Source organism: Danio rerio, chromosome 16 (genome assembly GCF_049306965.1).
Source record: "Danio rerio strain Tuebingen ecotype United States chromosome 16, GRCz12tu, whole genome shotgun sequence".
In the NCBI taxonomy this organism is placed as follows: domain Eukaryota; kingdom Metazoa; phylum Chordata; class Actinopteri; order Cypriniformes; family Danionidae; genus Danio; species Danio rerio.
The window spans coordinates 17,417,501-17,428,337 of NC_133191.1; the positions used below are offsets into that span (position 1 = coordinate 17,417,501).

General features: G+C 36.4%; 1 protein-coding gene across 6 annotated transcripts in view; it reads right to left on the reverse strand.

The window, feature by feature from the left end:
• zyx (zyxin) overlaps positions 1-10,426 on the reverse strand; it is a 47,858-nt gene extending 37,432 nt beyond the window's left edge. For 3 of the 6 annotated variants that reach the window (XR_012391503.1, XM_073925158.1, XM_021466716.2), the window contains exon 1: positions 10,345-10,426. The gene's annotated coding sequence lies outside the window, so the exon portion shown is untranslated. Of the gene's footprint in view, positions 1-7,853; positions 8,073-10,344 lie in introns of those variants that run through there. The other 3 variants (XR_012391502.1, XM_073925157.1, NM_001109824.2) reach the window with 1 other exon arrangement.
• Between the last annotated feature and the right edge of the window lie 411 nt (positions 10,427-10,837).

The window sequence follows — 10,837 nt, forward strand, 5'->3', positions numbered from 1 at the left end:
ATGTTTTGGAACAGTAAACATGTCAGGCTAAATAATTAATGAATCATTGACTTCTGTCTTCATTAGTTTCAAAACACATTTATTTAGATACCTTGAAAAGGAGATCTTTCTTTCCTTTGGATATAAAGTAAGCAACTACTTTAAGTAAAATATAAACACATAAATATACATATATATTACAAATACAAAATACTTTAAAAAGAAGCGTACCCCTTTTTTATGATTTAATATTAATATTATGGTTCTTCTGATTGTGCCGGTTTAGGTTCAGTTCAAAACAATTCAGATTTTTTTTTATTATGTGTTCAAAAGTGTTATTTGGGGGGCGTTTTAAGGGTGTGTTGCTTCACATTAAAATTTGTTTCAAATTCCCGCCCAACGTAACAAGGGGGCGGATCCAAGAGCTTCCCCGCTCAGACAGAGAGAAGCAGCAAGAATGAGAGGATCAGCATTCAGCCGTACATGTACGACTCGAACACAGACCAAGCAGAGAGTCCACAATCATTTGTGGCTTTTATATAGTTTTACAGCCAACTGCTCTAGAGTTCATTTCAATCAAGCCGAGACCACCTCGTTCAAGTGATCTCGGAGCGATTGTTTTGCCGTGGATCTGAGCGTGATTGGTGGTTTCACAAATGCCAAATGAGCAGCGCTAACTGGGCAAATGAGACAGGTTCGAAACAAAAGTCTAGATGTGAAAGCAGCCAGAATTAACTTTGAGTTTAAACCAGAGGCACCGTATGACCCGCTTAGGGCCACTACACGGAAAACCAGACACAGACATTCACTTGTTATTTAAAATGAAACTATTCAGATGGAGCTCTGTGGCGTAGCAGAAACATGAAGTGTCCTGAATCCTGGCTGGGCGCCGCGGACAGTCGCCGACTTAAAGCGACGTTGTGTGTCCCCTGATAGAAACCTATGTTTAGAATTCTAAAATGCATGGCGCTTCAGGTGTGCGACCTGCAGTCAAGTTTGTTATTTTATTTCCAATGGAGCGACACTCAAGTGAGGCAAAGGCACTCGCATCTCGGAATCATATCATAGAGCGAAATTAAGAAGTATATTGTGATATAAAATGTGTCATATCGTCCAGCCCTACGATGAGCCGTCTGACAAAAAAGTGCACTTCTGAATCTTTCACTTACTTCGAAGACACTTCTGGCTACAATTACATGAACATCTGTAATCTAGTTATTTGCCTTAATAGACAATAATATAATTCAGGTGTTTACATGAAGTGCTTTCATGCAAGAGTTTCCTGTAATTTTCGGTGACTAACTGCAGTTTGACAGTTTCACTATCACTCATGAAAAATTAATTCATGCCCCCGTGACAAAGCGGGGTATTGAGACTGGTGAGAGTGTTATGCAAATTAATAACGCACACCGAAAGGGGAAAAAAAAAAAAACAACTTTCGCATTTCGGGATGTGGGTGTGTGTCTGGTCCTTTATTGACAGCCACGTAAGTGAAACTTGTCAGAAAATATGGCGAAAAGTCCTACATGACGGTAAAAGTTTAATTGCGGTGTTTACTTCAATAATGCCAATAATATATGCATACTCTACATGTCTTAATTGCATTTCTGTTTAGTTTAGTTATGACTTTAGTCAGATTAAGGTGATCAAAAATCACTGTTTTGAGCTTATGTAAGCCTACAGTTCAAAATTCACATTTAACTGAATAAACATTTAGTAAACAACTACATCTTATTGAATATCATTTATTTTCATCTCCAATTTTCATAATAGAACAGTTTCTCAAGCAGTTTGTGATGCATTTTGGAAACAGGAGATAAGTCCCTGTTCTAATGCACTTCTTGGCTTGAGAAATTCGTTCTCAAAGACTTACTTTTAGTCTTTATTTGGGTAGCACACATATTCTGAATGCCTTTGACAGATTTCAAATTAGCCATTTTAGTCTAATCTAGACTAATTCCATGATTACAGTGAGATTAATCTAGAATAAAATATATATATATATATATATCTAATGCCCACCTATAGTAAAAATGCAGATTATTTCCTGTGAGGGTTGGGGGATAGAATATACAGTTCGTACGGCAAGGGTGTCGTTCCTGGAGGGTAATGTCCTGCAAAGTTTAGTTCCAACCCTATTCAGAAACACCTGGGTTAGCTAATCAAGCTCTTACTAGGCTTTCTAGAAACATATTTGCAGGTGTGTTGAAGCAAGTTGGAGCTAAAATCTGCAGGACACCAGCCCTCCAAGACCAAGTTTGGACACTCCTGCTGTACAGTATATTATTGTGTCTATAGGTATATTATTGTGTCTATATAAGTCCCCAAAAAGATAGCTGTACGCTTGTGTGTGTATCTGTCTGTGAGAGCTGCATGTCAGAGCAGAGGTCATTAATATTCACGACCCATTCAAATAGAGGCAATATGGACCTTCTATTCTGGAGCTATTTTACAGAGTAATAAATAAGCATGTAAAAAGTATATATTTCTGGACATTAACCATTTTTTTTTATTGAACTTATTGAACCAATGCTGTATATGGAGAGAGGGGTCTGGATGCAGACCTGGTGCAGTGCAATCTGAGCTGCATCAAATGGTTTTTAATGGGCTCACCTAACCCCACCCCTAACTCAACCCTTCACAGTGACGTCACTCGCACCATTTAAGTACATTGTGTCTGACATTGCATCGCTGAGTGATGCAATCTCAGCTTGCATCATAAAGGCTGTATCCAGATACTATTGCATATGGGACCTTTAAAAAAAACTTAATGGTAAAAAAAAATTTAAAGATTACTTCGCAGAAAATTAACATTTCCTTACTATTTACTTTAGCAGTTCTAAACTTACGTATTTCTTTCTCCTGTTGAATGTAAAATCTTTAATATTTGAGTGTTCACGATTTTAAATTCTTCAAGCAAAAGCACTACAAATATATTGGAAATTATCAACTTATTACCCTTCCGTAGTTCTAAACCAAGATCAGTGCATGCTCTCAAGTGTCTCTGCTTGTTGAGGTCACCAGCTGCCAGTTTGGCTGGTGTATTTGGTCTCCATGGGAACGCTAATGGTATGGCTACACTGCTAGCCTCTCAGATAATGTGAAGAAGGTAGACAACACATTAGTAAGAGGAAATCAATCAATTGGAAAACAAATGTCTAACTGTAAAGTGGTGCAGTTCAAACAAGCATAACACTCTACAGAAGAACTTTCACTACCCACTATGGTGTTCCAGAAAATAATTAAATGTGATCAAACTAGCACCTTCTCACAGTATGTGTGTGCCACGAAAAGAGAGAAACAGCTGCAATATAAATATTCCAATGGTCTTACGAATGTGTCTGCATTTCATCACTTGATCACAATGACTACAGTACAGTATGTGATACAGGAATTCTGGCCCTATTTGTGGAAAGCACTAGCTGATCTGGCTCCTTGAGGGCTTCTTGTGCAGCCTAGATGAATATTGTGGTCTGTAAATGGTACCCCAGAGGAAAACTTGGAAACTAATTGAGGATCAGTGCATGACATGCAAATTCAACGTTTGTTCTACAAACTGATGATGTGAATAATGAGAGATGTTGAAATTGCATTGAGTAATGTTTCTCTGTGACTGCAGATGTGAACAGTGTTTTAAAGCAATCAAACAAGCATAGACAAAAACAATTGTGTCATAGTTCCTCTATATGCCTTCCAATAGCAGGCAGTCATTTTCTGCATAGCCGTTTTCTTGGTTCCTCTAGAGATTGCATCTCCGCTACAGCAAATCTATGTACTTTGTTGGTCACAGTTCTATAATAATGCAAGTATCTTATAACTGTGTTTGACTAGAATTGATTTTTTATTAGTAATATTTTAATTTTTGGGAAAGAGGAACTGCTTTTTCACCTCATGATGGCATACAGTTGAAGTTAGCATTATTAGCCCTCCTGTTTATTTTTACCCCATTTTCAGTTTAACAGAGAGAAGATTTTTTTCAACACATTTCTAAACAAAATAGTTTTAATAACTCATCTCTAATAACTGATTTATTTGATCTTTGCCATGATGACAGCAAATATTATTTTATTAGATATTTTTTAAGACTTCTATAAAGCTTAAAGCAACATTTAAAGGCTTAACTAGGTACATTAGGTTAACTAGGCAGGTTATGGTAATTAGGCAAGTTATTGTATAGTGATGGTTTATTCTGTAGACTATCGAAAAAATATAGCTTAACAGAGCTAATAATTTTGATCTTAAAATGGATTTTAATAAATTAAGAAACTGCTTTTCCTCTAGCCGAAATAAAAAAAAACAAATAAGCCTTTCTCCAGAAGACAAAATATAATCAGACATACTGTACAAATTTTCTTGCTCTGCTAAACATCATTTAGCAAGTATTAAAAAAAATAAATAAATAGAAAATAAAAAGCTAATAATAATGACTACAACTGTGTGTGGTGACGCTGAGCTGTCAACTACTTGACATCATTCTGTGACACCACAGTTTAAGATGTAATTTATGACTGTTCATGCACAATGACTCTAACTGTATAACAACACTTGACAGCAATGACTAATATGAGACAAACTTCCTTTCCTGAATCCAGTTTAAACATTTACAAAGCCATTCTGATGGAATTTGATGAGGTGACAACTCCACAAGCAGCGGGATTCTATTGTTTTGGGTGACAATGTTGAAAAGCATGTCACACCCACAATCTGTCTGGGTTATGCTTGGCTTGCGCATATCTCAGATGCATCGCATAATTACGTCATATCGGGAGGTGCATATAATGTGGGTCATTAAGGATTGTCAATAAATTAATTTTTTTATGTGGCACTTGTAAATAAATCACAGATACTTAACTTACTGAAATTGATTAGTTATTCGTATATTGTACTTGATCAAGTAGTTTCAAAAATATGTAATTTTACTTTAGTACATTTTCAGGGTTTTGATGGGTTTCACCAATTTGACACACACACACACACACACACACACACACACACACACACACACACACACACACACACACATATATATATATATATATATATATATATATATATATTTTTTTTTTTTTTTTTTTTTTTTAATCACTTTCAACAATTGCAAAAAGAGACTGAAAGGGCAGAAGCACAGCTTCATCTGGCAGAGGAACAACTAACTCTGACCAAACTGACTGCAGCAAACCAAGGCAAGAATTGAGATTCGTCTCCTAAAGGCTAAGCTCAGACAAGCTGGTCTCTCCCAGCTGCAACCCATCCCTGGGAAACATGTTTTCATTTTAATTAAAAATAAACTTATATTAACCCCACACTGGCTATTCTACTTGTTGCTCTTTACATATCTATAGTTCTAAATTGTGATTTCCCATCCTGTTTGAGCACTGGTTATCCAGATTTAATGGTCCAGAAAAGTTCCTACCTTGATCAGATTGATCCAATCTGATGTTGCTTTGAAAAACTGGCTCAAAAAGTAAGCTGGATTAAGTGATCATGGATTGCAAAAACAGAATTACTAAATTCGTATCAATTTTACCCAGATTAAACCTTTTGAAAAAACGGACCCAGAAGTCATTTATTTTCAATGGGAGCGATAAGCAGCGAAGAGCAACGTGGCTCATCTTCGCTGGTGTGGACATCGAGGAGAGTTGAAATCAAGTTGATTTTATAACCCACAACTTGAGAAAATTCCAGGGAACACAGTAGGCTTGGGAAGTAATACGGTAATATGGCATACTGCGGGATCTAAAAATAGCATAAGTGTCAATTTCAATACCGTTTTACCATCATAAAAAACAACGCACTTAAATAGGAGACATTTATTAAATAATAAATATTATTTACTTAATGCCTACAAATGCTTATGCATGATTGTCATCACGGAACAATGTGGGGGAGAGAGAGAGGTGAGGTAAGATGGTGAGTCGTGCACCAAGTGACTTGCAGTTTGTCAGTATTTCCAGTTTCGACCGAGGGAGACGTGGGAAATACGAACTAGAGGTCTGCATTCCCTCTGCTGTATCGCGGGACCAGTCCAGATTTCTTGCGGTGCAGGAATAAATTTCCGAATAAAGTGCGGAAGCGGTCGGTAACTCTGGTGTAATTTGAGAGAAGGCACGCGGTCTAACAATATCGATCCCAAGAGAGCACGCGCGGTTTAGGCTCCAGACAACATTTTGGTGATGCTGTCTGAGCCTTTCGTAATAATTTTTTACAATATGCACAGTAATACCGGATACCGAGGTAAAATAGGGAGGAGGTTTGACAGTATCAAAATTTGACTACCACCCAAGCCTAGACAGTCCTGTGAATTTTGGTTCTGACCACAGTTGTTCCCAAGCGCTTGTTTTTGATTATTGATATACGTTTTTCTCCTTAAAAAAAAATGGAATCTCACTAACTATAATGACAGTATTGCTGCTTTAGAACATTTCAGATATATTCAATGTAGAATATGTGAACATTTCAATGTAGTGAATTTTGAAGCTCTCTCCGGCTTAGCTATGAAGACAGCGTTGTCGTCAGGGCGGCAAGAGCGAACTTTGCCTCTCACACTGCCTTCGTTGTGAACACAGTAACACACTTACTACTCTTAAGTACCTTTAGAAGGACTTTTACTCAGTAAAGTGAATAGTAATCAGAACAGATATTTTACTCGCACAAATTTTTTGGCAATCAATGGTACTTTTACCTGACTATACATTCCACCACCTATCTATATATGAACAAGCCATTTAATACAATAATAAGTATTATTAATACTTTAAAACAAACATTAAATAGCAATCCACAATCATGTACAACAGGTATAAGAGATAACATTTTCCTGTGTAGAATTTGTTAACAGGTCATGTGGATGCACTTTGAAGACCAATAAAACGTTTAGAAAGCACTTTGAAGACCAACAGTTGTTTAGAAAGCATGAGCAGTGGTTCAAAAATCACTACAGTGTTGTTGTCAAACTTTTTGTCCTAATGTGACCTGCTGCCTACCAATTTGCTAATACATAAATGTCCTTCCAAAAAAAAAAATAATAATAATTATATATATATATATATATATATATATATATATATATATATATATATATATATATATATATATATATATATATATAATTGAAAGGGGAACAATTATTTAAACAGCATAAGTAAATGTTGGAGCTCACTGTATTTCCCATTAGAGTACGATAGACGCATTCACCACACATGCTTATTAAACTGGAAAATCCTAAAACACACTTGCGTTGCCTAAAGGCCAGTAAATCCCATAGTCATTCTTACAGGCACTCCACCCAGAAAACTTATTCGTTCATTCACAACACCATCCTCGCTTTAAATTTTGAAATGATGTAATTGTGGTCTTGTTCTTTAGACTCGGAAACTTGTGTAAGTTCGCTGTTCCTGATCGTTTTTAATCAGACATAACAGCAGTGCGAGCAAAGGAAAACAAGATGCTTTCACCTTATATGGACATCTGACTGGAAAACCAGTGAAATACAGCTCTATATTTGAATTCAATAAAAGAAAACCAATTGTGTTAAATGACAAACACACTCATGAATCTTTACATATAACGTTAACGTCACATCTATGAATAATATTACACAATTAACAATTTTAACCCACGCGCCCCACCCCTCACCTTTTATATAAACATTTTAGATCATATTATTTCACTTATATCAGTGCTATAATGAAGACACTATGCGTTTGCATTTTAAATACAAAACACCACGACTTACAATTGTGCTATTTAACTTAATCGATTTCTAACGTTACAAACCACCCCGAATGTGTTTGAGGTTTTGATGCGAATGCAGATAGCAGTGTGTGAAAACCAACAAACGTCAGAAAAAAAAAAGATGTGGAAAAGACACTTACTGTTCGTTTTCTTCGTAAAAGATGCTGTTAAGCAGTAGATACAGATTGTCTAATGCAGAAACCGCCTCTGATTTCAACCCTTACGGGGCTTTTATGGACAAATATCCTTCTTTGTGAATATCCTTTCTTAATTTATACCACTTTATATTGCTGTATAGGCGTTAAGCACCATGCTGTTAAAACTAGGAAGCTCTAGAGGGGACGTCAACCAGTGAATCTGCTCCGCTCACATAAACTTTTTCCTAATGTACCGACTCTAGACACACTTCCGGTTGACGCTTCCGCATTCCGCATGACCGCTGGAGGTGGGACAAAAACTGAAGCCAATGGTAACTACTGTTAAAAGAGATCTGCACAATATGTATGTATGAATTTGCTGCGATTAATTAATGAATTTATTTATTTATAAAGAGAAAACATAATTGGTTAAATAAATTATTCTGGTCATCAAACATAATTTAAAATAGGAAATAATCTTTATAAACTGCTCTTTTAATTCTGTTATAATAGCAGGGTTTTCAAAATTTTGTAAGATATAGGGTGTTCTGTTTTTTCTATATAGTTCATATACTTTCATATATATATATATATATATATATATATATATATATATATATATATATATATATATATATATATATATATATATATATTTATAAGTATACTGTTTGGATTTTGTGCCAATTTGTTACTTCAGTAGTTATGCACAAAAGCCACGGCAAAGTAGCTAATTAAATAAAAATATAGCAATCAGCTTTGACTTATACCTGTCTCCTTGTCGTGTTTTAGTAAACCTCTCTTTCTGTGAACCAAAAAACTATTTTGTTTTTAATGAAACTGTTGGACTGTTCTACCTCCTCTACTCATGTTTCTTACAGCCCTCCCACTACATGTCTCTTGGAATGACATCATCCCTCCATCTAAACAAGTTCTTTCTTGTTTGGCTTTTTGTCTAAACCTGAATTCATGTTGACATTATTTATAATAGGCATATGCTGTACCCACCATAAGGGACTCTGGACTGGCCATATCATTATTACAATGCTTCCATTTTCAAGTTTCTTAAATTAAGGGTAAAAACAAAGTTTGAAAAGGCTGAGTGACCATATACAGTTTTTGAACACATCAACACATTTCATACATGTTTCATAATCTAGCAACAGTCCCTATAAGGGACTCCCGCTAGGCACAATTGCCTCGATCCGTGCTAAAGCGAGGTTGGCCTGCCTCCCCCTCCTTAGACAGCCTGCCTTACACTGCATCTTTACCTACTGAACCTAAGCATGCTTACTTTATCAATGATGCAACTGTTCAGCTTAACAGGAAGAGAAGTGCTCTCGCCCAGTATATATGCTTTAGTTATTTCGTTTTAGTCGTTTAGGATGCAGTAACAAAGTCACATATTTTGCAGAACAAATCCACAACTATTGATTCTCATAAATTATCATAAAGTCCTCGTGCTGCAGGTATTAGGAGATTTGCTGAGGGTGCAACTGATGTTCAGCAAGGGGTTTGCGTTTTTAATAAACTATGACAGTTCACGTTCTTTGAAAAGTAAGAATGATTAATAAATCCATGTAAAACAGTCCCTTTAAAAGTGATGTCGTGTCTTCAGTTTCGGGCTAAGGCGCATTTTGCATTTAAACTACATGCATACTGCACAAAAGCCCAACTGAACCACGCTCTGGCACACCTCTTCCAACCAAGCCAGGGTCGGTTAACTAAACCTCACATGAGCCTGATTCCGAGCACTTACACATGTCAAATGAACCTGGAAACGTGCCTGGGCACAGTTCGGATAGCATAATGTGACTGATCCCATAAGAAGTGCCACCAAAGTGTGCCACATCTTTACATTGTTTGATATTTGCCTTTGAAATCTTTCTGTGATCAATTGTACTGGATGCATACTGTATGGGCCAGCTTTGTTACTGGACTCTCTGGTGTATTCAAGTGGCTAATGTTATTGTTTTAGATGTTGTTCTGACCCCTGTAGAATGAGAAACAAATGGGTCCTGTTTGACAAATCCTTCTGTTAAGGTCTGAAGATATGGAACAATTTCAGTTGCAGTGTTGTACCAATTGCCCATTGACATTCTTCACATTAGCTTATTTGTTTGTGCATTTGTCTACAATTTAAACACAGCCATGAATTAGAGACATTGTAAAAACGTAATTCTCTAGAAATCACAAATTTAGAAAGACCAACATCTTTGCCTGAAAGGTACATTAATATATCCGTTATTTGGACAAACGGTAGGTTTTTAGTAGCTTTATTGGATCAGCAAATATCCTAATTTACTTTTCATATAATATTATATTGTTTTTTTCTTTAAAATTGTTCATTTACTGTTAGCATAATTAAAAGTGAGAAAATCTAGTTTTAATCTGCTTTATTGAAAGTATGCTGTTTGTGTTACTTGCTATGCACAAAAGCCATTAAAAAGTAATTTACAAACCAAATAAGCAATCAAGTGCAGCTTTAACTTACCTATAAGCCCGTCTCCTTCTCCTTTTTTGTTTCTCTCTGAGCCTCCCTTTTTTGTATCTCCCTCTCTGTGCCCCTGAAAAACAGTTTTCGATGATAACTTTTCTTTTAGATGCACAGCTGTTGGACCCTCCCCCTACAATACTTGTCTCTCTTAAAAGACTGACACCCTCCCTTCGTCTAAACAAGTTCTCTCTCGTTTGTCTTTTGCACAGGTCATGCGTATTACAAACCAAACACCTCTCTGTCTCTCCCCCAGTCTCGCCCCATTTGGATTCTTTAAGCATTCCTCATTCTATGACATCAACCCTGCCTGCCTTTCCTTGTAAGGCCAGAGTGGGTGAGTAAGTGATTGAGAAAGGCAGCCAGAGAGAGAGGGAGGTAAGAGAGAAAGAGAGAGAGAGAGATAACGGAGGTTGGGGGTTTTATTAGAGACAGACACATAGTAGGACACAGAAGAAAAGAGACAGGAACACACAGTGCTCAGTGAGACGAT